We start from the raw sequence: 26,966 nt of genomic DNA, 5'->3' as shown, positions 1-26,966 counted from the left end.
GGAGGATCGCTAGTTGGAGGCCAGCCTCAGCAACTTAGCAAGTCTCTAAGATTCTTAATGAGACCCTGTCTCTAAATAAAATACAAAATGGGCTGGAGCTGGGGCTCAGTGATTTAGAGCCCCTGGTTTTAATCCTTGGTACCAAATAAACACCCAGAATAACGCTCCTCGGGGCCACCCACCCCCTGGGCTCAGCTCCTCAGCCAGGCAGCAAAACTCTTGGCTCCCTCCTGCAATCACACCCTCAGAGCTAGCTGGAAGAACCTGTTGCCAGGGAAGTCAACCCAGAGACACAGCGGGAAGTGTGTGGGCGGAGCTCTACCGGCAGCTGCGATGAGCACATGCCTGAGCCAATGGAGAGTGGCGGTGTTCCAATATCCTCCAATGGGGCACCGACAGAGGCGGGCTCTTGCCAGCTGCCCTTGTAATGGCCCTTGGTAACCCCTGGGCGGGTGCAGGGTAGTGGCTCCTGCACTGGTTGGGCTCTGGCTGGCACTTTGAAGATCGAGGAGGTGGAGAGCACCACGAAGATGCCGCGCATCGCCTGGCACAGCCACGGGAAGGGGCTGGGCCTCAGCGAGAGTGCCCTGGTCAAGCAGGCGGCCTCGGGGCTCCTGGGCCAGGAGAATGCATGAGAGGGATGGCGGGCGGGGCTGGGGGGCGTGGGGACCTTCCCGGCATTCGTCCCGACTCAGTGTCACTTTGGTGCCCGGCGTTGACCCCGGGGGCGCTGCCCACAGAACCACACTGTGGCCCCTTTTGTGTTTATTCCGAGACAGGATCTGGCTGAGCTGCTGACGCTGGCCTCCACCTTACAGTCCTCCTGCCTCAGCCTCCAGGTGCCCTGGGATGACAGGCCTGCACCATCGTGCCCTAACCCTAACCATCCTTTTACCAGTAAGTTCTACTTTTGTTAAGTGGCAACTGTACCAAGTCCCTGCAGTTATGGTATTTTTTATTATTTTATTATTATTATTATTATTATTATTATTATTAGCAGAAAAAAATGGCCTATCTATAGGCCACCGAGTTTAGTAATGACAGCTGGAGGTTTGCACTCCACCACCTCTAAGCTGCTGGACCCTAGAGTCATGGCCCATGGTCTCCCTGGAGGCTGAGCAGCTACAGAAACCTGCAATTTATATGAGCTTGTGACTGTGGCCTTGGAGTCTCCTAGTAACAGAAAGGGCCAAAGAAAAGCCTCTGGTTTCTTGTCTATGTCTTTTTTGGAGGGCGGGGGGAGCCCTAAACCCCTGAGCCCCTCCCCAGCCCTATTTTGCATTTTATTTAGAGACAGGGTCTCTCTGAGTTGCTCAGGGCCTCACTTTGTCTGAGGCTGGTTTTGAACTGAGATCCTCCTGCCTCAGCCTCCCGAGTCCCTGGGATCACAGGTGTGGGCCACTGTGCCCAGCAGACTTTCCTCTCTCACCTCCACTGTCTGGGCACCCAGAGCTGTGCCTGGAGGGTGCTGGCTCTCAGGGTTGGTTGGACAAGTCTGTAAATTGTTTGGACCAGGGACTGCATTTTTTTCCCCACTGAAACACAGTAATAGTGACCATTTCTCCCCTCTGTGCTGCAGGCATGTGACATCATAGAAGAATTAATTGAAAGCAGGAAAATGGCAGGAAGAGCCTTGCTGTGGGCCGGACCCCTGGGAACTGGAAAGGTGCTTGTGTTCTCGTTGATTTCTGCTGCCCAAGAGGACGATTCTCACGTTGAAGCTAGTTGGAATATGCATCTTAACTAGTCTTTGTTTAGCGACGTGGGTCACATGTGTGTTTAAGAAAGGAATCTGATCTCAACTCATACTTCTAGAATGAAAATCATCCTGGTCAGAGGGAGGGGAAAGTCCTAAGAGGGGTCTGGTCTCTGGGATGGTCCTTGAACTCTTTCAAGTCTCCTTTGCTTGGGAAATGTATCTCTTTTCCTTTTTTTTTCTCTTCTTTTTTTTTTTTTTTAACCAGTTATTGAACTTGGGGGCAATCAACACTGAGTCACTTCCCATGTTTGTATTTTATTTAGAGCCAGGGTCTTGCTAAAGTTGCTGGGGGTATTGCTATGTTGCTGAGGCTGGCCTCCAACTCGTGATCCTCCTGCCTCAGCCTCCTGAGTGGTAGGATTATAGGCATGCACCACCGCGCCCAGCTGAAAATCCATTTCTGTTGGTCCAGGGCCTCGTAAAAAATTGTGATGGGCTGTGGCTGTGGCTCAGTGGTAGAGTGCTCGCCTCGCATGTGCAGGACCCTGGGTTCGATCCTCAGCACCACATAAAAATAAATAAGTGAAATAAAAGTATTGTGTCCAACTACAACTAAAAAATAAATATTAAAAAATTGAAACAAAGATATTATGTCCATGCACAATTTTAAAAATATTAAAAAATCTTCTGTGGCACATTTTTGGAGGGGGAAAATGAGTCAGCCAGTATTTTTTTGAATGCGAAATTTGCCCACCACTATTTTGGCTACGTGCATGATTGACAAATAACAGAAACACAAGTTTGATCTTCAAGGGGCTTCTAGTGTTTTCTGGGCAGAGAAATAGGAAGTCTCCTGATGGCACAAAATGGCTCAGTTGAGTCTGAGCTTCAAACTGCTGACTGATTATAAATGCTGGAATTGGGCAGAGGGTTTGATAATTCCCCCCAATTTGGGCTTTCCAGGGGACAAAAGAGGACACATGGTGGAGCTTTTTGGGATCTGCAAGGGGATTGGCCAGATCCTCAGGCTTCCCAGAGCTCCTGGTCTGGGCATGGCTTGTTCTCTGGAAGGGCCTCTTGGCACAGGAGAGTAGGAGCCTGCACTCTTGTATGTAAAGAAGTGGGCTCTTAGAAGGGGTGGTGGCCCCTGCCTGTCACCTCAGTGACTCTGGAGGCTAAGACAGGAGGATCACATGTTGGAGGCCAGCCTCAGCAGTTTCACCAGGCTCTAAGTGACTTAATGTGACCCTGTTCAAAAATAAACACCCTAAAGTTCTGGGCTGTGTCTTGGTGGGTATTGATTGATCAGTTGGGAGACCTGGGGCAGGCTCCTGACCTTTCAGAAGCAGAAACACAATCAGCTGTGAAATAAAAGCTTGAATTCTAATTTTGAAGTTGTACATATGGAGTTGCCAGGGTGTGTTGTGTGGTGTCTGATGGTGGATGAAGAAGTCTTGAGTCTGGGGGAAGTTATTTGAGGCTGGAATGCTATACAGTGTGCACTTACAGGAACATTAGCATGTCCAAGTCGTCTTCCATTTTTTTGGGGGGAGGCTTACCAAGAATTGAACCCCAAGAATTGAACCCAGGAGCTCTCGACTCCTGAGCCCCATCCTCAGCCCTTTTTGCATTTTATTTAGAGACAGTGTCTCACTTAGTTGCTTAGGGCTTCGCTTTTGCTGAGTCTGGCCTCCAACTCGTGATCCTCCTGCCTCAGCCTCCCAAGCCACCAGGATGACAGGCCTGCGCCACAGCACCAGCATGATAGCTGTTTCCTTCAGTGCTGTTTCTCTCAGTGTTATTTGGTACTTTTTATCTTCCAGTGTTGCTCTTAAGAAGTCTGATTTCCAGGGTTGAAACCTTTCTTTCTGGATGTTTTGGACATACTTTTGGATAGGGAGCCCTCCCCTGATTTCCCTTTCTTGATGTCCACAGGGCTTTCTGAGTCTCAATGTTTGGTGTCGTTGGTGTGGACAGTTGCCAGCTCTGAACCCCTGAGCTGTGGGCTGTTCCTGTTCTCTGTGTGCTCTTTCTGGAAGTCCAGCTAGGTGAGATTAGCTCTGCAGTGATTTTCAACCTGGACCGGTTTTGCCCCCCCAGGAGATATTTGCCAGTATCTGGAGAATCATCTCTTGTTGTTTTCAAAACGTGGTGGGGGGACTCGTGGCATCTAGTGTTAGAGGCCAACGATGCTGCTAAGCAAACTGCACTACAAGGCTGTCCCCAAAAAACAGAGGAAAGACTGAGAAATCCTTTTTTTTTTTTTTTTTTTTTGGCTACCAGGGATCAAACCCAGGGGTGCTTAACCCCTGAGCCCCGTCCTCAGCCATTTTTGTATTTTATTTAGAGACAGTGTCTTGCTGAGTTGCTCAGAGCCTTGCTAAGTTGCTGAGGCTGGCCTCCAACTAGCCATCCTCCCAGCTCAGCCTCCCAAGCTGCTGGGATGACAGACGTGTACCCCCACACCCAGCTCCCAGTTTCTTAATCCATAAAATACAAGTTAATGGGCTGGGATTGTGGCTCAGTGGTAGAGCACTCAACTAGCACGGGTGGTACCCGGTTTGATCCTCAGAACCATATAAAGATAAAGGCATTGTGTTGTGTCCATCTACACCTAAATCAGTTATATCAGTTCAGTCACCTATATCAGTTCAATATTTTTTGCTAAGGGGAGGGGTGCTTAACTTTATAATGGCCTGATTTTTGAGCATTATTTTTAAGAAATAAGTTCTTCCCCTAATTTAGGGCTGGAACAAAATTAAACTTGTTTCGAAGAAAAAAAAATAAATATAAATAATGCAACCCTGTTCAAAAGTAAACACCATAAAGGTCTGGGTTGCGTCTTGGTGGGTATTGATTGATTAGCTGGGAGGCCTGATAATATTAAAATATTAAAAAAATACAAGTTAGACTTTCAAGATGACAGCCTATGCAAAGATCAGTGAGATTTATAGAGCTCCATAGGAAAGGGTAGGTATATGTGGCTTTTCTTCCATGAGTTTTTTTTTTTTTTAATAATATATTTTTTAGTTGTAGTTGGACCCAAAACCTTTGTTTTGTTTATTTACTATTATGTGGCACTGAGGATGAAACCCAGGGCTGTGCACATGCTAGGTGAGTGCTCCACCACTGAGCCCCAGCCCCAGCCTAGCCCCTTCCATGAGCTTTTAATTGGATAAAGATGGACAGACATGGAGCCATTATTAACCAAGTATTGATCCTATTTGAATGGAAGGGTAATGATCACCCCTTCAGTATTAGGTGGAGGGAGGCAGGGACGCTGTTCAGTGGGACGTGGTCACTGTTTTGACACTGGAAACTGAGAATGGGGAGTTGGGGGCTGTGAAAGAACAGGGAAGAGACATTTTGGGTAGAAGGTGGACATGAAAACCAGGCACTATGGCTCACACCTGTAAACCCAGCAACTTGGGAGGCTGAAGCAGGAGGATCTCAAGGTGGAGTCCAGCCTCAGAGGCTCAGTGAGACCCTGTATTTAAATGAAAAATGCTGGGCCTGGGGCTCAGTGGTGGAGCAGCTGCCTGGCACATACAAGGCTCTGGGTTCCATTCCCAGAACCAGCAAAATAAAACAGGTGGGCAGAGCTGCCTGTGGCCTCCCCTGGGCCTTGTGGTGTTGGAATCGCATCCCTCTGTGTTCTATTCTAGACATTTTCCATTTGCTATTAGAACACATGCTTTGGGCTTGCCCACTCAGGTGCCTAAGCATTTGGGAAGCAAGGCAAGCAAAGGGACTGGCTAAGCCCAAAAATGTGGTGCCCTGTCACTAAAAGAGGGCCACTGGGTCCAGACCTGGTTTCTCAAAAGAAGCCAAATAGCTGGATTTCTACATGAAAGTTCCTAAGGTTCAAAAAATGGCAAGAGCTGGGCACAGTGGCACATGCCTTCAATCCCAGTAGCTGGCTCTGGAGGCTGAGTCAGGAGGATAGCAAGTTTGAGGCCAGCCTCAGCAAAAGCGAGGCCCCCAGTAACTCAGAGAGATCATGTCTCTAAATAAAATACCCAATAGGGCTGAGGATGGGGCTCATAGGCTGAAGGCCCCTGGGTTCAATCCCCCCACAAAAAAAGGCAAGTTTAAAGGCACATTTAAGACTACATGGTCCCAACCAAACCATCCTGTGGGCAGCTCATTGGCTCCTTGTAATCTAAACTGTATTTTAGTTCATCAGATGAGGCCATCCAGCATTAGCACTATTGTGTGCTCAAGACCACATTGGAAAACAGGGCGGATATCAGAACTAGAACCAGCCTCTGCCCCATGGGCTAGTGGATTTTGCCCCACAGTGATCAGTGATCATCCCCCAGGTTGGCATTGAAAAGAAAATCTAAGAGGAGCCTTCCCTGGGCCATCTTTGAAGCAGCAGCTCCAGTTGGCCTTGTCCCAGCATGTTTGGAGTCTGAGGCAGGAGGATCAAATGTTGGAGGCCAGCCTCAGAAACTTAGTGAGGCCCTCAGCAACTCAGGAGGCTCTGCGTGGCCTGCACACCTGGGGTCTGACCTCATTCTTGTTTCAGAAATGAGGGAGGATGAAGTGGCACTCAGAGGCCATGGCATTTCCCAGTCCTGGGCCCACTTGAGAGCATTTGCTTTCCATAACTTGGTATTTGACAAGATGTCTGTTCCACCTGGTTCTCTTTAGCATCTGCCAACCTAAGTTAGGTTACTGAGTGTCAATTTATAGTTGACCACAGGGCACGGTCCAGGGGAGCTTGCAGACCAACTCACTGCTTCCAGATTTGGCCTCACATATTATCCACTATTTCCTGGCCTTTTAACATAAAATGAAGGTCATGTGATAAATCCTTCCTGATTTGTTTGTGTTGTTTTTTTTTTTTTCTTTTTTTTGAACCCAGGGATTGAACCCAGGGGTGCTTAACCACTGAGCCCAATCCCCAACCCTTTTATATTTTATTTAGAGACACATCTCACTGAGTAGCTCAGGGCCTTGCTAAGTGGCTGAGAATGGCCTCCATCTTCCCATCCTCCTGCCTCAGCCTCCTGAGTCTTAGGGATAAAAAGTATGTGACACCATGTTCAGCCTCTTGAATAAATTTTTTATAGATGGCTTTGAATTATGTTTTCAAGACTATAAAATAAAAATCTTTCCTTTCTTGCCTCTGTAGACAGCCCTGGCCCTGGCGATTGCTCAGGAGCTTGGGAGAAAGGTGCCTTTCTGCACCATGGTGGGGAGCAAAGTTTACTCTATGGAGATCAAGAAGACAGAGGTACTGATGGAGAACTTTTGCAGGGCTCTCGGTGAGTGTCACGTTGGAGTGACAGATGGCTGTTGCTTTTCCAGTGCTTTGAAATGTTTCATCTTAAAAATGCTTCTGTGATGTGTTGATTGGAATGCTTGTGTTCTTTTGGTGCTGTTGACAAGACAGGCAAGAGCAGCCAGCCATCCCAGAAGCTTGGGAGGCTGAGGTAGGAGGATCACAAGTTGGAGTCCAGCCTCAGCAACTTAGTGATGCCCTGAGCAACTCAGTGAGACTCTGTCTCTAACTAAAATATAAAAAGGGCTGGGGACAGGGCTCAGTGGTTGAGGGCCCCTGGGTTCCATCCCTGGTACCGAAATAAATAATAAATAAATAAAAAGACTAAGAAATCTACTTGGGGAGCTTTTGATTTAATGCTGAAGGAAAGAAAATGCAGTGGGAGGGTGCAGCATTTGGAAGTGGGGAGATATCATGGGACCCTGTTTCACCCCCCACAGCCATCTGATTTTCTGGTGGCTGGCAATGTGTCTTCCTGCGGTGCCTCTCTGAGGGACTGGCTCTGCCTCTTGATCTTCCCAAGCAGGTCAATGTAAGCACTAAACTATGGGTCTCTCTCTCTCTCTCTCTCTCTCTCTCTCTCTCTCTCTCTCTCTCTCTCTCTCTCTCTCTCCCTCTCGGGACCATGGCCGCTGAGCCACCCCCAGCCCCTCTGTGACACTAATGCTGAACTGAAGAGTTCTAATTCTGAACTGTGTTCAGAAGCTAAGCTTTGTGTCACATTGAACTTAGGCTTTTTATTTTTATTTTTTGCTACCATGGATTGAACCCAGGGGCACTTCACCCCTGAGTTTCATCCCCAGCCCTTTTTATATTTTATGTAGAGACAAGGTCTTTCTGAGTTGCCAAGGCTGGCCTCCAAATCTCAATCCTCCTTCCTCAGCATCCTGAGGTGCTGGGATTATGCATGTGCACAACCACACCTGGGTTTTACGTTTAAAATTTTTCTCTCTATTGTTTTTTCCTCATTTCTCCTTTTCTTTTCCCTTTTTATTTCCTATTTTTTAGGGTCTCACTATGTTTCCCAGGCAGTCCTGAAACTCCTGGGTTCAAACCATCCTCTTGCCTCAGTATGCTGAGTAACTATGGCTACAGATGTGTGCTGCGGTGCCAGGCTTACTTTTCCTTAATTAAACATGTGCCAGTGATTTTATTTAACTCATTAATTAAACATATGAACCATATTGCAACAGCTCAGGAGGCTGAGGCAGGAGGATAGTAAGTTGGAGGCTAGCCTCAGCAACTTAGCCAGACCCTGAGCAACTCAGTGAGACCTTGACTTTAAATAAAATATAAAAGGGGCTGGGGCTGGGGGTCAGGGGTTGAGGGCCCCTTAATTCCATTCCTGGTACCAAAAAGAACCCCCCAAAAATGTGACCAGTAAGATATCACAACCTTTCAAATACCTGAATATTAATATTTTTAAGAACTTAAATTTTAAAAACACCATTTTTCTGGGCTGGGGCAGGGGCTCAGTGGTAGAGACCCACCTAGCATGTGTGGGGCCCTGGATTCCATCCTCAGCACCACATAAAAATAAAAAATAAAAAATAAAGGAATTGTGTCTATCTACAACTTAAAATTTTTGTTAAAAAACCCATTTTTGTGAGACAAAAACCTGATAAAACTGGTCTTCACACAGTTGCTTGTGTTTCAATGGCTCAGCAGGAACTGAAATGCTTTAAAATTTGAAAAAGTAGAGGTCACCAGGAACATTTGATGGGAGTCGCTCCTGGGGTGGGGGGTGGGAGACACAGCAGGGGCTTTTGATGGCAGAAGGTGAGGAGAAACTTCTAGATTTTGCCACACAATGAAAGGGCAAGCTGTGGCCTCCCCTCAGACAGGAGCCTTCTGTCCCTGCACCTTTGACTTCCTGTGAAGCTGCAGAGGGAGGGAGAGAGGGTCATCTGTCCCCTCTGTGCCACTCCCTTGACGTGATAAAGGTCCCTGTCAGGGACTTAGAAACCGGAGCCAACAGATGAAACCCGTGTCCTTTGTGCTGTCATGGCCAGAGACAGTGCCTTCAGCCCCTCTCCTGGCCACCAACTGGGCCCATGGTCCATTGGGCCTTCCTCTGTCTACTTGTCACCACCGAGAAACTTCTAGACAAATATGAATGGCTGAGAGACGGGGATGCCTTTCTTCCCCTCCTGGAAAAATTTCATATCACTGTCCCATGACAGTGAGTATGGGCAGGCATTCCATTTGGAGGAATTTCCTCTTTGCCGAATAGAAAAGGTTCTATAAAAAATATCAAAGTAGGCTTAAAAGCCCAGAATTTTCCAAGCTTGACAGAGACTTCTGATACCTTCATGTTGTCTGGGAATTTTTTTTTTTTTTTTTGTACCAGGGATTGAACCTAGGGGCCCTCGACCCCTGAGCCCCATCCCCAGCCCTATTTTGCATTTTATTTAGAGACAGAGTCTCTCTGAGTTGCTCAGGGCCTCAGTGTTGTGGAGGCTGGCCTCTAACCCATGATCCTCCAGCCTCAGCCTTCAGAGCTGCTGGGACTCGAGGTGTGTGTAGCTGCTCTGGGCTTTGTTTGGGAAGTTTGTCTTGGGGTTCAGGAGCTGGGAATTTGGTTCATCAAACACAGAATGTGGCTTCTCTTTTGGGTGTTTTCCAAAAGGCCCATTTATAGGCTCTCAGGTGGATCACAGGCAGAGGATAGCTGGCCTTTAGCTTCCTGTCTTGAGTGTCCTTGTCCTGGTTGGGTTTCTGGAGAAGAGAAGGCAAGGGATGGTGTGATAAGATAATGCCCCCCCCCCTTGAACAGTGGGAAGTGGCCTGAATGTCGGATCCTGTGGCCATGTGTCTCTGCCTTTGGGACACTTCTATATCAGCTCACAGAGAGCCCGATGGCCACCTGCCAGAAGAAGTCCTCTGTGGCCTTCCCATTTGTCAGGAGAGCAGCGAGCCTCATCTCTTCTTCTTCTTCTTCTTCTTTTTTTTTTGAGGAGGGGAACCAGGGATTGAACCCGGGGCACCTAACCACAAAGCCACCTCCCAGCCCTGTTTTGAATTTATTTGGAGACAGGGTTTCACTGAGTTGATCAGGGACTCACTGGGTTGCTGAGGCTGGCCTCCAGCTCACCATCCTCCTGCCTCAGCCTCTGGAGCTGGGATGACAGGCCTGAGCCACCGCTCCCTGTAGTGTTGCTCTCCACCCATGATGGTGTCTCCGTGTTGTACTGTAAGGTGACTTGTCAGTTCTTGTGCTGTGGCAGTTTGAGGTAAGAAGGTTGTTGGTGGGGAGAAGATGGATGTGGAGAGAAGGATGGTCCTGCTTCTCACCGTGTCCCCATTGGCCATCCGTCCCAGGGCTGTGGATAAAAGAGGCCAAGGAGGTCCATGAGGGGGGGGGGGTCACTGAGCTCATGCCATGTGAGACCGAGAACCCCATGGGTGACTACAGCAAGACCATCAGCCATGTGATCATAGGGCTCAAGACAGCCAAGGGCACCAAGCAGCTCAAGGGGAGTTCATCCTGAGCCCTGCCCTCGGCACTGCAGCACCAGGCAGGTGGTGTGACCTCTGTGTCCCTCTTTCCTTGGTCTGTGCACTGTTGATGCCATATGGGACACTCTGGATAACACCGTGTAGTATAAAGGGACACCTTGTAGAGGGCTTGGACATAGGTCCAAGTAGTTCTTTCTTTTCTCATTGCTCCTGGGAGTTGTGTGGTTAAGTCAAGAAATTGCTTCTGCCATCTCATCCCCCGCATGATGACCATTGGCCAGCCAGGCACAGTGGAGCACTCCTGTCATCCCAGCCGCTCAGGATGCTGAGGCAGTAGGATCACAAGGTTGAGGCCAGCCTCATCAACTTAGTCAGGGTCCTGAGCAGCTCAGGGAGAGCCTGTGTCTAAATAAAAAATGGGGATGGGGATGGCAATGGGGCTCAGGTGTAAGTCACCCCTGGTTTCAATTCCTAATACTGCCCCCTCACCTCCCCATAAAGTCAAAGTGGACATAATTTTGTTTTCTTTTTTCTTTCTTTTTCATAATGTTTTTACTCATCCACTGTTGTTATGATTGACCCACACTAGCTCTGTACCTGTCCCCTGCTGCATACCCAGGTCCCCTGCTGCGGGCTTCAGGAGGTATTTTACCTGTGGTTCCTCACAGCTGTGTGTCCATGTGTGCAGGTGCCATAAATCTCATTTCCCCTGTTTTCCAGATCAAGGCCTCAGGCTCAGAAAGGGGCTCTGCAGTCATCCTGCATCCAGTGCTGGCTGAGGGGCAGGTGACTGTGAGTCCTCTGGTGCTGGGTGACCCCTGAGAGTCCTCTGAGCTCTCTGAGACTCAGATTCTCTTCTCTAGACCACTCTCCATCCACCATAGAATCTTTCCATCTTTCCCCCTTTTATAATTTGATGGTTCTTTGATTCTCTGAGGTGGTTTCTCAGTCACTGCTTTATGGAGATCATGAAAATGTCACTTCTTCCAAGGGCTATTTTTCTGTTTCCTAATGGGGCCTTCATCTCAGGAGCTTGGCTCTGCAAACCTCTCTCTCTCTCTCTCTCTCTCTCTCTCTCTCTCTCTCTCTCTTTAATCCCTCCCCACATCCTGTCCACCCTGGATTAATGAGGTTCTGAGAACGTGGCCCCTTCTCAGGAATGACACCTTGAGCCAGTTCATCTGGAAAATCAACCATATAAAAGTGCCTGAGAGGAAAAGAGAAAAATTGTCCTCTTCCCTGTAGGAGAGAGGACACAGGAACACAGTGAAAATTTGAGCCATCCATCGGTCTGCTTTGTCCAGCTTCTTGAAGAAAAGAGCCTAATGGAAGAAGAGGAAAATTGTCTCTGATCCCAGCAGCTTGGGAGGCTGAGGCAGGAGGATCGCGAGTTCATAGCCAGCCTCAGCCAAAGTGAAGCCCTGAGCAACTCAGTGAGACCCTGACTCTAAATAAAATGCCAAACAGGGCTGGGGATGGGGCTTGGTGGTGGAGGGCCCCTGAGTCCAATCTCTGGTACCCCCAGCCTCCCCCAAACCCAAGTCCTTCTGGGCAGTTTTCCCACATGGATGAGATATTGGGACAGAAGTACCTCAGGTGCGTTGTGTGGAGTTGTGAAGTGTCTGAGTTTGAAGGAGGCTTATGAATCTTGGCCTGGGGACTCCCCACCCCTGGTCCTGTTTGCAAAATGCCCAAAGGAGACCAGAGAGGCTGGTCCCTGGCAAGCTCCTGGCAGCTCTGTTGGGGTGCAGTTGTGAACATGATCCACCCATTTTAAGTGTGTGTTGCCCACAGGATTTTGAGGCATGACATAGTTTACTCTCCCCATCTTAATTCTAGAACATTGTCATGACCTTCCAAGGGACCTAATTCCCATGAATGGCCACCTGATGTCCTTCCCCCTGGCCTTTGGCCACCACATACTGACTTTGTTTCTGGATTGGCCTTTTGGGGGCCCCCTCCTGCTGAGGGAGCCCTGCACTGGGTGTTAGTCTGTGTTGTATCCCCTGCTGCCCCCCTTTGACTATAGACTCTGTCTGGGACAGAGTTCAGGTGTGTTTCCACAGGGTGGCCATCTGTAGCAGCTGCTCTGGAAGCTCAGCCTCAGGACCTGTCTGCCATCTGGGTCCTGTAGAGGCTGCTGTCCTTGCCCAGTGCACACCCCTAGGGAAGAGCAAGGCCCCGTTTAGCACCATCACCCCAAGATGTGTGTGCACAGCCCAAGTATGGAAGATGCTAGAATTTGCTTTCTTCTGGTCCTGGGATTCAAACCCAGAGTTGTGGCCATAGTGAACCAGTGCTCTGCCACTGAGCTGTGCCCCAGCCCCAGGGACTAGCTATGTGGTCTAGACTGGCCTCCACCTTGGCGATCCTCCTTCCTCAGCCTCCTGACCCAGACAGTTTGGGGGGGATTCCAACTTATATTTCCCTTCTGAGCTGGACTCCTCTGTGGGTGCTTCTGGGTGCTGTCACATAGAGGAGGAGACCAAGGCCCAGAGAGCCGGAATCACAGGCCACATCAAAAGCAGCCTCAGGTGGCTAAGCAGGAAGCTCTGGTGTCCCTAACCCAAGGACTGGAGCTGCAGTGGTGATCCTGGGGGGTGCTGTGGGGCATGGCCATGGACACATGTACCCTCTAAGAGCAGCCGGGTCCCTGTGAGAATGCTCCTACCACTTTGCAACCCCTGAAGGCAAGGCAAGGAAGAGTAATGGTGATGTTCTCTTGTCTCCTACAGGCAGACATGGTCACCCTCAGGTTCACCTCCTGGTGTGCTAAGCCCCCAGTCCAGGCTCTTGTGCCCTGCCACAAACCTTCATACCCATCCACTCCTGGGGTGGTTGGCTACCTCAGGTGTCTGTCTGTCTGTCTCTCTCTTATGTTTAGTCCTGTGAACTGAATCAGTAGTGCTTAAGCAGGGAGCCAGAAGTCTGCCCTTTTTATTTTGCTTTGTATTGTTTTCAGAGAGAGTTTCCCCTTGCTAAGTTGCTGAGGCGGGCCTCCAACTTGGCGATCCTCCTGCCTCAGCCTCCCAAGTCCCTGGGATGACAGGTGTGCACCCCTGTGCCTGGCCCCTCAGGTCTCTTACAGAAAAGTTTCTTCCCTCGGGGTCAGAAGGAACTGGAATTTGCATCATGGTTGTCTGAGTCCCCTTATGTCTGGTTTGGTTTGGTATTAGCTGAACCCCAGCATTTTTGAAAGTCTGCAGAAGAAGCGAGTTGAGGCCAGGGACGTCATCTACATGGAGGCCAACAGCAGGGCTGTGAAGATATGCTCCCGGGGGACAGTGCCATGCCTGAGGGTCTGCAGAGGGAGACCTGGGTGACCAGGGAGTCACATTGCTCAGCGGAGGTGGGTGGGGAAAGTTCAGCAGCTGTCCCTTTACCTAAGTCACCTTGGCTTTTCTCTGTCTTCTTCTCCTGGTGACTTCAGCAGGCAGAGTGTTCAAGACCCAAATCCTGTGGGGGGCAGGGACCAGACAGCCTTCGTCCCTTCCTGCTGCACCAGGCGTTGTCTTCCATCTTCCTTTATCTCCCTGGTGTCCCTCCCTGAGTCCTGAGCCTGGGGACTGCACCAGGTGGCTCCTCCTCTATCTGCTGCTGCGTCCCAGGGTGGCTGCACCTCCCTGGTTCATGGATGAGCCTAAGGCCTCGTGTCACCCATAAATCACCACCTAGAATAGCCCGGGCTCTAGGCTCCAGTGAGTCCCCTGAATGCTCTTTTATCAGGAGTGAAAAGAAAGGGGAGAAAATCTTCCAGAAAGTCTCAGGTGTTGGCTGGGCGGGTCTGGGAGCCCAGTGTTGCACCAGGCCATGGGGCACAGGTGGAGGGTGACATTGGGGGCCCTCAGTGGGCAGCAGAGACCTTTCTGTCACTGAGCTCTATGTGGTCCTGGTGCCCCATGGTCTGCTGGCAGAGGCAGGCAGGTGCGACTCCTTGGCCACGGAGTTCAACCTGGAGGCCTAGGAGGACATGCCCTGCCCAAGGGCGACGTGGACAAGAAGAAGGAGGTCATCTAGGATGGGACTTTGCATGACCTGGACGTGGCCAACACCAGGCACCAGGGACAGGCCTTGTCCAGCACATTCCCAAGGCCCTGGGAACCAGTGTTCAGGGCCATGCTGTCCTCCTGGAGGCCTTCTGGGATGCTCAGCAATGAGCACGACATGAGCTTCGTCCCCTGTCCCAATGTCCAGATGCTGTCACAGCTGATCTCTGGGCATGGTCTGCCCCTGGCCACCTGCCAGCCTGCTGGGAGCTGCTCTCCACCTTGGGCTGGGGGTTCCTGGTGGGAGCCTTCACAGGGCTTCAGACAGCCTCACAGAGGCCCCAGCCTCTGCAGAGCTCGAGCCCTGAGTCCTCCAGCTCCCAGCTGGCGCTACTCTGGACCCCGCTGGACAGAGAGTCAGGTTTGCTCTTCATCCTAAAGGGGGTCTCCTCCTCCCCACCAGGAATGGGCTTTCTGCCGGGAATCTGGTTTTTCTTTTTGTCCCACAGAACTTTGCCCAGGAGAGGCCAGAGACTCTTGGGATTGGAGTTTCTTCCTACCTGGCCAGAGGTTTGTTTGTTTTTTTTTTTTTTTTTTGTACTGAAGCTTAAACCCCAGGGTGCTTACACATGGAGCCCCATCTACAGCCCTTTTTATATTTTATTTAGAGACAGGGTCTTGCTGAGTTGCTCAGGACCTCACTAAGTTTCTGAGGCTGGCCTCCAACTTGCGGTCCTTCTGTCTCAGCCTCCCAAATCGCCAGGAGTTTTAAAGACACGTGCCACCAAACATGACTCAGCTTGATTCTTGCAGGTCAGGGGAAACCTCGAGGGGATCCCTCTGAGTTCAGGAGCCCCTCATCCTTCCCAGGGGAGCTGTGCTGGGCCTGTCCACCTAAGGCTTCCAAGTTGAGTGACATCAGGGACCCTCAGTAGGCAGGAGGATAGGCTTTGGTAGCTGCCTTAGAAAGTCCTCTCTCCTACAGGGGAGACTAGACATCCTGTCCATGATGGGCCAGTTGATGAAGCCAAAGAAGACAGAGATCACAGGGAAGATGCATGGCGAAGCTTGAGCCCAGAGCCGAGTTGAGGCCCTGCCTCTGACATGCTCCTGGCTCTGAGAGCACCCCCCCCCCACTGCGCGGCTCTGAGTCTTCACTCCCGTAGGAAGCTGTGGCCAAACTGTGTGCTCTGGACCCGCTGAGGTCAGCATCTGCTTCCTTTGAGGCCCCAGAAAGGTGCCGACTTTGACACCAGGCAGTGGGTCTCCCTTCTCCTTTGTGGACTTATTTTTTTTTATTATTTTTTATTTTTTGATGCCAGTGATTGAACTCAGGGGCCCTCGACCACTGAGCCCTGTCCCAGCATTTTTATTTTTTATTTAGAGACAGGGCCTGGCTGAGTTTCTTAGGCCCTTGCTAGGTTGCTGAGGCTCGCCTCCAACTTATGATCCTCCTGCCTCAGCCTCCCCGGCTCCTGGGATGACAGGTGTGTGCCACTGCGCCCGGCTCTTCCCCAGTTTTATGTCCGTCTCGGGCCCATTACCACTTTACTCCCTGAAAACGTAAGTTCAACATGAATCCACTGTTGCCTTGAGGCCTCGCAGCAGCCTAAGCTTCCTCCATGAGTGGCCAAGAGCAGGTCTGTCACTGAACTCAGTTTTGAGAGCCATGCATCATGGCTCTGGGAGAGGACAGGCCTCAGATCCCATTTCTTTGGGAACAGCTCCATCCTGATGACAGGGGGCTCTGGTTTGGAAGGTGAGGGCTGAGACCTGAGGTGGGTCTGCTGTTCTGTAAGGGCTGATGTTTCTGGGGCTAAGGCAGGGCCTGCTCTCACCCTCCTTGATCAGGTTTCCTGGGGAGAGGATTCTAACTGCACTTGATGGAAAGCTCATTAACCTAAGCATTGTCATGCACAGCCCCCAAAAGAGCTCCTTGACTGAGTGCAGCAGAGGGGAATTCACATTTGAAAACACATCTCCCTGGAGCTCCCAAATGAGGTGTCTTGGCATCAGGGTCAGGGCTTGATGGGGCAGCTCCTGGTCATTGTGCCCCACACAGCTCCACAAAAGGTGTTTTGTGGCATTTGGGGGCGATCATGCCTGTTTTATTTTTTTTAGATGAGGGTACAGGGATTCAACTCATGGGCTCTTGACCCTGAGTCCCATCCCCAGCCCTATTCTGTATTTTATTCAGAGACAGGGTCTCAACTGAGTTGCACAGGGCCTTACTAAGTTGCTGAGGCTGGTCTCCAATTTGTGATCCTCCTGCCTCAACCTCCCAGGCTGCTGGAGTTATAGGCGTGTGCCACCACAGCTGGCACGATTCTTGTTTTCAAACGATGACACCAAACCTGGAATGGGTCCAGTACCCAGCCTTGGGTCAGAGAGCCAGTAGGAGAACCAGGCTGCAGGGTTGGTTCTTGATTGAATTTAGGTGTGGAGAAGAGAGCAGGTGACATTTCCCCCACTGGCTGGGACCCTGTCCAAGGTGAGATCAACAAGGTGGTGAACAAGTACATCGACCAGGGCGTGGCTGAGAGGGTCCCCAGCATGCTGTTTGTGGACGAGGTGCACATGCTGGACATCGAGGGCTTCACCTCCCTGCACTGAGCTCTGGAATCTTCCATCGCCCCCATCGTGATTTTTGCCTCCAATCGAGGCCACTGTGTTATCAGGTAGGTGCTGCCAGCTGTCCCTGCTGCCCGGGTCTGTCCCCTCCCATGATGTCACAAGTTGGGATGGGACGAAGGGAGTGCATGTTGCCCCTGAGAGGAGACAGCAGGGGGACTGAAGGCCGCAGCTGCCGTGTCCCTGATGGGCAGGGTCTCCACAGGCCTCTGAGGCTCGACATTCCTGTGAGGAGCAAAGGCCTGAGGAGGTGGGGCCGCTCTGGTGACCTGAGTGTCAATTCCCTCACACTGGCTCCCAGAGGCCAGCAGAGCCCGTTTCATCTTCAATGAGGACACTGAATGACATTGCACCTTGTCCCTTGGCATAGGTGGGAACACACATTTGTCTCTGAATTGGTTCTTCTTAGCTCCCCATGACAGCAGTATGCATCCTGCCATGTCACCTACACACGGTGTGATTTTCATTCCTGTGACTGGCCCTGCTGTGGGGTGTCCCTGGTTGTGTTCCTATGTGAACATGGGAAAGTGACGTCCATTTATTTTCCTGCATCCCGCAGTCCCTCCCCTCCCTTCCCTTTGTCTCATCCAATGAAATTCTGTTCTCTTCTCCCCTATTGTGAGTCAGCATCTGCATGTCAGAGAGGACACTCAGCCATTGGTTTTTGGAATTGGCTTACTTATGCAGCACAGTCCCCTCCAGCTCCATCCATTGACCTTCAAATGCCATCATTTCATTCTTCTTTATGGCTGAGTAATATTCCACTGTGCATAGGGACCACAGTTTCTTTATCCATCCATCTGCTGAGGGGCACCTAGTCTGGTTCTGTAGCTTGGCTACTGTGAGTTGAGCTGCTCTAAACACTGAGGAGAATGCAGGTCTCTCCAGGAACAAAACCAGTAATAACAGGAAGACATTCCTGAAGACACAGTGGGGCCTCTGGCCCCTGCCTGGCCTCAGCCTGCCTTTGAGTATAGCTGCTCCAGGCTGTGGGGACAGGGGGTCTGGTGCAGAATGGCGTGGACACATCTTTAGCACAGTGGCCCTGCTATCTGCACCACAGCTGGGGGACATTCCTCCCTGGGCCCCTGGGCTGGAGAACTCCCGCCTTCCCTCAGGCCCAGTGGCTGCAGTGGGCAGGTCGTGCCCTCGGGGTTTTCTGTCTTCCTGGTTCAACAGGAGCTGGGCCTGGGCCTTCTCAGCACCGGTGGCAGGAGGGCAGCCAAGGGCTATGGGGACGAGTCCCCGAGAATGCATGCTGGGGCAGGAATTAGAAAAGAACCCTGTGGTCCAAGTGTCTCAGGACAGCTAGAGCCAGAAGTGACCCCCCCATTTGCCCAGACTGGCTGCTGAGTGACAGACAGTGGGAAATTCAGTTGCTCTCAATGGAGAAGCCCCATCTCAGGAGCTAGGGGACCACAGCACCAGGCCACCCACAGGTCACTGCCACTGGGTGTTCCCTTGCCCTTGGGATCTGAGCGAATGACCCAGGTTCATGGGCAGCATTGTGTGGTCCCCCCAAGTCCCCTGACGTGACTGAACAAGATCAAGGCGAAAGTACCTCCTGCAGCTTGGGGGCAGCTGATGTCAGTCTGGCCAGCTGCTGGGGGAGCTCAGGGCACCCTGAGTAGCATTGGGGGCCAGGGGCCCTTCAGCCACCACCTGATACTGTAGGAGTCCCCTCGCTGGTTCCCCATACTGGATCTCCTCAATGGGTCCCCATCAATGGGTCCCCTCACTGGTTCCCCTATCTGGGTCCTTCCTGGCTGGCCAAGGGCTCCACGTGGATACATGGCACCCCCTGCTGGGGAGCCCTGCTCACAGCCCCCTCCCAGGGTCCCTGGCCTGGCCAGCAGGTGTCTACAGAGAGTGCTGCTCTGTCCACCCTGAGCCCCAGAGAAAGCTCCATGGGAAGGTGGCTCTGGCCCGAGAACCTGCCTGTGGGGATGGAGCCCCGTGGTCTCCAGAACAGGACTCTGGTGCCTAGTCCCGGGGACGTGGTTGAGTAGCACTGAGGGACATGGCCCTGCCCCCCAAGCCCAGGAGCAGGGGCTGTGACCTGGTGTCCAGGGAGCGTGCAGCCCAGAGGCAGGCTGTACTGTGACCAATGCTGGACTGGGCCAGGACCCAGGGCTCTGGGCAAGATGGGGTTGGGGCGGGGGCTGAAGAGTATCTGGGACATGAGCACACTGTCGGCGACTTCTGACCTGCTGCCCACAGGCTGCTCCCAAGGGGACCTTCCCTCTCCCTGCCTCACAGACCCATGTCTGACCCCGGAACTCATGAGGGACAGGGGAAGAAGGTATAGTGTTGGCTGGGGGCTTTTTCTCCTGGCTTCGCACGTGGGACCTCGGGGGCAGTGGGAAGTCCTGACTTGCTGAGAGCCCGTGGGGCTGTCCTGACTCAGGGACCTGCCCAGGCCAGAGCCAGCAAGTGTCCACCCCAGCAGCACCTGGCTTCAAGGCCCACCCCCCCAGCCAATGCATTTAGAGACAGAGACTCACCAAGCTGCTTATTTAGCACCTTTCTTTTGCTGAGGCTGGCCTCCAGGTACGATCCTCCTGCCTCAGCCTCCCAAGCTGCTGAGATGACAGGCGTGGGCCTCTGCAGCATCCAGTCTTTTTTACAAGTCTTAGGTGGTGAGTCTGGATGGAGGACTTGGCCTCCTCGTTTTCTTCTGTGTGGGGCTAAGGAGGGAGCCCAGTGCCTCCCGTGCCAGGCTAGCTCCAGGCCATAGGCACCAGGCCATAGGCAGTGGTGTGGCCTGGTCTCAGTGGGAGCCTGTGGCCTAGTCCCAGGTGGGGCTTTGAACAGCCCTCTGTGAGATACAGCTCCTACACCCTGGAAAACTCAAGCAGTGCTTAGTGTGTCCACAAAATCGCAAGGCTGCCACCACAGTCGGTTTTAGAACACTGCAACCCCCATCCCTGTCAGCCATCCACAGCCCCTCTGCTGCTGCGTCCCATCCATCACCCTGACCTCAGGCAGTGGGAGGCTGCTTTCTGTCCCTTAGCCATCTGTGGCTGTGTGGGGTGTGACTGACAGGATTCACCCTTGTCCTCCAGGCCCTTGAATCCCCCGTGGCTGAGGAGCGCCCACTGCATGGGGCCTTCACCAGCTCATGGATCTGTGCACTCATCAGTCCCAGCCCGTTGGGAGGTTTGGCTGTAGGAGTGATGCTGCCGCAGATGTGCAGGGACTGCAGTTTCTTTCTTTTGGATCTGTGTGGAGAGGTAGAGCTGCTGTGTCACAGAGCACCTTTGACCTTCCAAGGAACTGCCAGTAAGATGGCTTTATTGCCATACTCCTACCACGAATGTCTGAGGGTCTTGGTTTTTCCATATGCCACTTGACATCTGTTACTGTCCACCGTAGATGTCCTGGTGGGTGTGCGGTGGCCTCTCACTTGATTTGCATTTGCCAAGGGCCAGTGAGACTGCATTTTTTTGTATTTTATTGGCTATTTGTTTATCTGTGTAGAAATTTCTGTTTGTATCCTTGGCCTTTTTTTATTATGTTATCTTTTATTATTGAATTGTAAGAGCTCTTTATATATTGTGGATATGGCTTAAAGTCATCTTTAAAGGATGTCATTTTGGAGAAAGAGTCAATAAAAGCAGAAAATTTGGTGGCAATATATAAAAACCTGGATAGATCTGTATCTAAACCTGAGGATGAAATATTCTTTCTAGAAAAAGAGCTACAAGAAGAGGAAGCTAAACATTCTCAACAGGATGAATTGATAGTGGGATATATAAAAAAATTAAGTTTCTAGTAGATAAATCAAAATTCCTCAAATCACAAATACCTGAAAGTAAAACAACCTTGAGAATATGTCAAATAAATAAAGAAGGAGTTATGGTAGCAATAAAAAATTCTTTGAATAAAAATCCCCAACTTCAGGAAAGTAAAAAATAGCTTTTATAAGAAGTTGAAGTATGAAAAGAAAAACTGAATTGCCTTAATAAACTGCATATGAACACTCTAAAGTACATGCAGAACAAGTTTTAAAAAATAAAGAAAATCACATTAAGTCTCTGAATGAACACTTGCTGCAGATGAAAGATTGGGTTCCTCTGCTTGGAGAAGTGCTAACAGATGGTGGTAACTTGGAATTGGAAATGGAAAGTGAGTCAGAAATTGGTGCTCATTTAGAAGATCAGCCAAAAGGAGCTTTAAAAACTGGTTTATGTTGCTAAGTTAAAGGCCTCTTTTAAAAGCTTAGAGAAAGAAATAAAATTTTTACTTTATTATCTGATGTAGGTAAAACAAAGGAAGACCTTATAGAACATTAACCATCTTAAGACAGAACAAGCATCTTTTTTTACATTGTCTTTTTAAAAAAATTTATTTATTTTTTATTAGTTGTTCAAGACATTACAATGATCTTGACATATCATACATTTGATTCAAATAGGGTATAAATTGTCATTTTTCCACGTGTACAGATTGCAGGATCACATTGGTTATACATCCATGTGTATACATACAGCACGCTTTGCAAGCAGAAAATACAGAATTTGAAAGTCAAAAATCGGAATCTTTAGCATAAACTTAAAGTCATGATGGAACTATATCAAGAAAATGTAATGAAACTCCAAAGGAAATTAATAAGAGAAGAAAATTACCAGGTAGAGCAAGAGGAGAAACATTCCAAAGTGGAGGAAAAGATCAGCCATATGACTAAACCACTGCAGACCTATAGAAAGCAAGCCAAAGATCTTGAAGAATTCAAGAGAACCATTTGTTCTTATCAGGCACACTTTATTTACTATGAGAAAAAAAGCACATGATAATGTGTTGGCAGCTCAGAATGCTGAAAGATACCTCAATGATTTAAGGAAACAAAATGCTCTCAATAGACAAAAATAAACTGAAATGGATTTCAAATTTAAACTTGGGGAAAAATATCCTTCTGTGCTTGATGTTTCATATTCAGTCTTTGCCAGCAGAATTCCCCAAATAGTTCCTCAACATTGAGTCAAACTTCATGTGAAATAAGACCTTCTCATTCGGAAAAGAAGGGTCCACTCATACTCTCACCTTTGGTGCCATTGGGAGGAGAAAGAGGCCAAAGGGCCCAGAGAATCCTCTGGACCATCTTATCAGCAGTTCAAAAAGAGAATCAAGCTGTGATTTGTGAAGTGATCTTCAGAGAGCACCTTCTGGTGCTGGGCCCCTGGCACCTCCATGGGAACAGGCCCATAGGATAATGATCCTGCCACCAGCCACATCTTCCTCTACAAAGGCAAGATGGATGTTATTCTAATTATGGTAGTAGACCATCTTGATAAGCAGAAGTCAGAAGTTCCAATATGCTGCCCTTGGATTAATTGAATGGGCCTCATCTTCAGAAATGAAAGCCAGTAGAAAGGATACCAAGTTGATCTTGGTGATTCCAATGAAACTGATTCATCTCTCCCTGCTGGAATCCAAGCAACTGACTCTGGCTTTGCTTTCTTACCTTTCCCTCATATCAAACATCCATTGTTTCCAATGGATCCAAGGAGTAAGTTCATGAGAAGAGGACCTTTTTTTCTTCCACCTCCTCCAGAAAACATGTATGGAGCATCTCAAGAATATTTTCCAACCAAGGCCACCACCCCCTCCATTCTCAATGGGACCATGATGTTTTCTTCATTATCTCCCCCCAGAGCTGGATTTCCTCTCTCCCCTGCATTCTGAAAGTAGAAGTGAGTTCCCTTCAGGGTGGATTCCACCTTCAAAAGATTCTGCTACTGAACATTCAGAAGTACAACAGGAAACTTGACAATAATTTTTTATCTGCCTTCAAAAGTAATATAGTTGTCATTTTTGGTTTACGTAAGTGCTTTTATTTAAGTGATTATAATTTTGCTCCAATTGAAGCTTGGTGAGATTATAATTCTGAGGATAGTATTTTATAAATAAAGATGGTTTATAAATCTTATGAGTGAATTATTTCCATTTTATCTTATTTAAGAGAGTATAACATTTAATTTGAGTAATCCACTATTATATGAGCAACAGACAGAGTTTTAAATATGTAATCTTTCAGTTGGGGATATTTTAAATTCCAAAGATTGTCCCTTTATACAAAGAACCTATTTACTGTGATTGTAGCAAATGTGAAAGTAATTTTATGCTTAATGAAAGATTTTAATTGATTTAAAGTCTTGTTTGGCATTGATAATGATAATAAAAATCTGCTACTTTTTCCATTAAAAAAAGTTATAACTAGATCATATCAAGAGTAAGCCAGGAAACACAATTAAACATGTCATGGAAATAGGAGATTTTGAATACAGAAAAAAATTACAATTCTCAGAAAACTTATAGGAGTTGAAAACCATAATTTAAGTTCACTCTGTCCCTGTTTTTTCTTACATCTTCTTTATTTCATACACATGATGCTGATATGGGGAGTGTTCTAGTCTTTGTTTTGTTCCCAGGGAGAGTTTTGTAAAATGCAAATAAATTATTAGGACACTGAAATAAAGAAACAAAGACATAACTCAAAATTTTGTTATTGTTAGATTCAATAAGCATAAAATGACTCTGCTAAACTACTATAACATGTTTGAAGTTCTTATGTTCAATTTCTATATCATTTCAAATAAGTAATAATTTCCAAAACTGCACCAGTCCAGAGGTGACACTTTGAACAATGCTTCCCTGATAGAGACCAAGAAAGAACATTTATTAAAAATACCCTAATTAAGAATTAGTGGTTAAAGCTTTTTTTCAAGTATAAATATATTCTTCAGTTTTTTGTGAAGATTATATATTTAAGTCTAAAATAAATACAGTAATATAACTTTCTTCTTAAATATAAACAGTAGCTTTATCACAATTGATGGCCAGTGAAGACTTTCAATGATACTTGAGCCCACAATTAATTTAAATGAGGAAAAAGTTGGGCCTTGAAAAAGAAAATCTACAAGTTCAATAAATCTAATCTGTTTTCTCTCAAAAGTAACATTGGTTGTTAAATCAATCCTATAAATAATTTTTACTTTCCAGCATAAAACATTACTCGCTCTAAATAAGTGGATGGCAGTCTACATCCAAAGTTTCTATAAAATGGGCTGACTATTCCCCACTGATATTAATCAAGAACTACTTCTGCCCTAACTACTGTAGGAGAATAGTTGCTAGTATAGTTCATGTTTTACATCAAGAAACCGAAAATAATATAATTTCATGTTGAAAACAGTACTGAAATGCCTAAATACCATGATACAGTCCTATAAAAAATTATAGCTTCAGAATAAAAACCGGAAGGGCCCTTTTAAATATGACAGCATTTAGTGAATCAGGTTCCAACATTGTTTACAGCTCTAAAAATGACAGTAAAATAAAATAAAACAATATTAAAATTCAGCAATTTATGGAAAAATAAGGAAGTATTAAATAAAAAAAAGTAATATATACAGTACATGTTTACATGTACTTTACCTAAATAATTGGGCTGTTATTGTAAAAATCAAAATTTCCACAACTAAAGAGGAATCCTCCTCCTGATATTCACGCTGTCATAATTAAAGAAATAGTCTTTTTTTACATGACTAATGTGGATAAATATAGTACAAGTGAATGAAACTAATAGGTATATGATTAAGCGTTTTATTTATGACTTTTTAAAGTTGTTGATTGACCTTTGCTTTACTCGTTTATTTATATGTAGGATACAGAATCAAACCCAGTGCCTCACACATGCAAGGCAGGAGCTCTGCCACTGAGCCACAACCCCAGCCCATGATTATGTTCTAATAACCACTAATAATAATCTAAAAATATAATGAGGATATCTACATTATAAAATTAATACAAGCCCAAAATAGATAACCAATAACAATTAGGCCTGAATTATTTTCAAATACTCTATTCATTACAGGGATTCCTTGATTCTATAGTGGTTTTACCAAAGGCCTGAAGAAGTATTTCCTAGCACTTGGCCACCATCTACTCTTCTAAAATAGAGGAAATGTATATGGTAGAATTTTGCTGAAATGAATTAAATTCATATATTCAGGGATAGCAATATTTCTCAAATATGCTATGGACCTGAGAGTATTTATATTGAGGAAAATAATTAGGTTTAAAAAAAATTTGAGGGCTGAGGTTGTGACTCAGTGATAGAGCACTCACCTAGAACATTCAAGGTCCTGGGTTCAATCCTCAGCACTGCATATAGAAAAATAAAGTTATTATGTGCATCTACAACTAAAAAATATTTTTTTAAAAAATGCTTAACATGTAAAACTTTATGTCATGTCTATTTTAACCACAATACAGTGTTTAAAATGAAAAAAACAAACAACTGAGGGGTTCCAGTGAAGGAGCAGTGAGTCTAAAAGAACAGAGAGGTGAGTTCTCAGTGAGGATGGCAGGTGACTCAACTTCAATACATATATTAGATGGTGCCACATGCTGGGATATCCAGCCTGGTGAGGTGTTCATTTGAGGATTCATTTGGGAGGGTTTAGTTGGTGATGGCAGGCTGTTCATAAATCCTTGCCTGAAATTTTGGTTGAATAAGTCATTATGCCATTAGCGATATTAATATTGGGTCAGAGGAAAACATACAACTTTTGTTTTCAACATACAACTGAATGAAGGTCATAAATATGACAAATGTGGCCTTCTATTAGAGTTTTTTAAAGTGACAGATTTCTGAAAATAAGAAATGACACCTTCATTTGGGACATGTAAACCTCTATTCAAAATATGTATATACTTTACGTACCATAGGAAAATTCTGTGATATAAATTACATGATGCACTTTTTCCTGAGTCCCCTCTCTTCCATTAGCCCATGACTCTAAGAAGAGCACCTCCTAGAGGCTGTAAGTCCTGCTGCCTTAGAGCATTGAGCTCTGCCCTGAGCAACCTTGAAAGTGGCTCTCTGGTGAGGTCCAGAGAAAGGCAGGAATGGAGAAGTTTGGGCAGGGCAATGACATGGCACGACAAGAAATATCCTGGAAGATGCTGCCTTCTGTCTGGAGGATCTACTAGAAGAATAGGTGTTGAAAGGAATTGTGACATCAGGGAACTTGGGGGAGAAACCATGCAAAGCATGCTGAGAAACCTGGCTTCACCTTAGAACTTTTCAGTGAACCTTTCTCTAACTGTGCCTAGAGAGGTGTGTGGCTGTCTGCACTTGGGACAAAGTACCTAGTGGCTCTTCCTTCATCAAGGATAAAATCAGAGCCTTAAGTGAGACCCTGTCTTTTTTATAACTGGCTTCTTTGAGTTGGCCTAATATTTTCAAGGTTTATTCATATAATAGCATGTCATCAGTATTCCATTCCTTTCTATTGCAGAACAACATTCCATTAGATGGAAATGCCATATTTATTAATCTGTATTGTTAGTTGACTGAGTCACTTGTACTTTTTGGCTATTTGAATAAAGCTGCTGTGAATACTCATATACCTTTGTTTCTCTTGGGTGTACACTTAGAGTAGGATTGCTGGGTCATTTAGTAAGTCTGTGACTAACATGGAAGGAGTTACCTGACTGTACTAGAAAGTAGGCACATTCTTTACATTTTTTCACCCAGGTCACAGTGTGTCCTGAGAACATATGCTACTGTCCATGTCTTTGATTGTAGCCTTCTAGCCATAAAGTGGTCTCTTGTTATGACTTTGATTTGCAATTCCTTAATGATAAATGATAAAATGATTACTGTTTTGCAAACATAATGGTCTTTAGAGAAGTGCACATCCAAGTCTTTGGATACATTTTATTGGATTTTCTTTGTGTTTAGTTGTAACAGTTCTTTCTATATTTGGGAACAGTCATTTCTGAGCTATAAACTATGACTTACAAATATTTTTTTTCCATTCTCTGAGTTGTCAATTCAATTTCTTAGTGCATTCTTTGATGCTTAGAAGCTTTTATCTTCAGCAAAGTTCAA

The 26,966-nt window shown here is 47.3% G+C and overlaps 2 pseudogenes; both read left to right on the top strand.

Annotated features, from left to right (window-relative positions):
- Window positions 1–1,603: 1,603 nt before the first annotated feature.
- LOC139707153 (ruvB-like 1) lies at window positions 1,604–17,138 on the top strand (annotated as a pseudogene).
- A 1,947-nt stretch (window positions 17,139–19,085) lies between these two features.
- LOC139707029 (melanoma inhibitory activity protein 2-like) lies at window positions 19,086–22,835 on the top strand (annotated as a pseudogene).
- Window positions 22,836–26,966: the final 4,131 nt, after the last annotated feature.

Source organism: Marmota flaviventris, chromosome 9 (assembly GCF_047511675.1).
Source record: "Marmota flaviventris isolate mMarFla1 chromosome 9, mMarFla1.hap1, whole genome shotgun sequence".
NCBI classification, from domain to species: Eukaryota; Metazoa; Chordata; class Mammalia; order Rodentia; family Sciuridae; genus Marmota; species Marmota flaviventris.
Note: the sequence above shows the minus strand (reverse complement) of the source record. Positions and strands in the feature narration are given on the sequence as shown.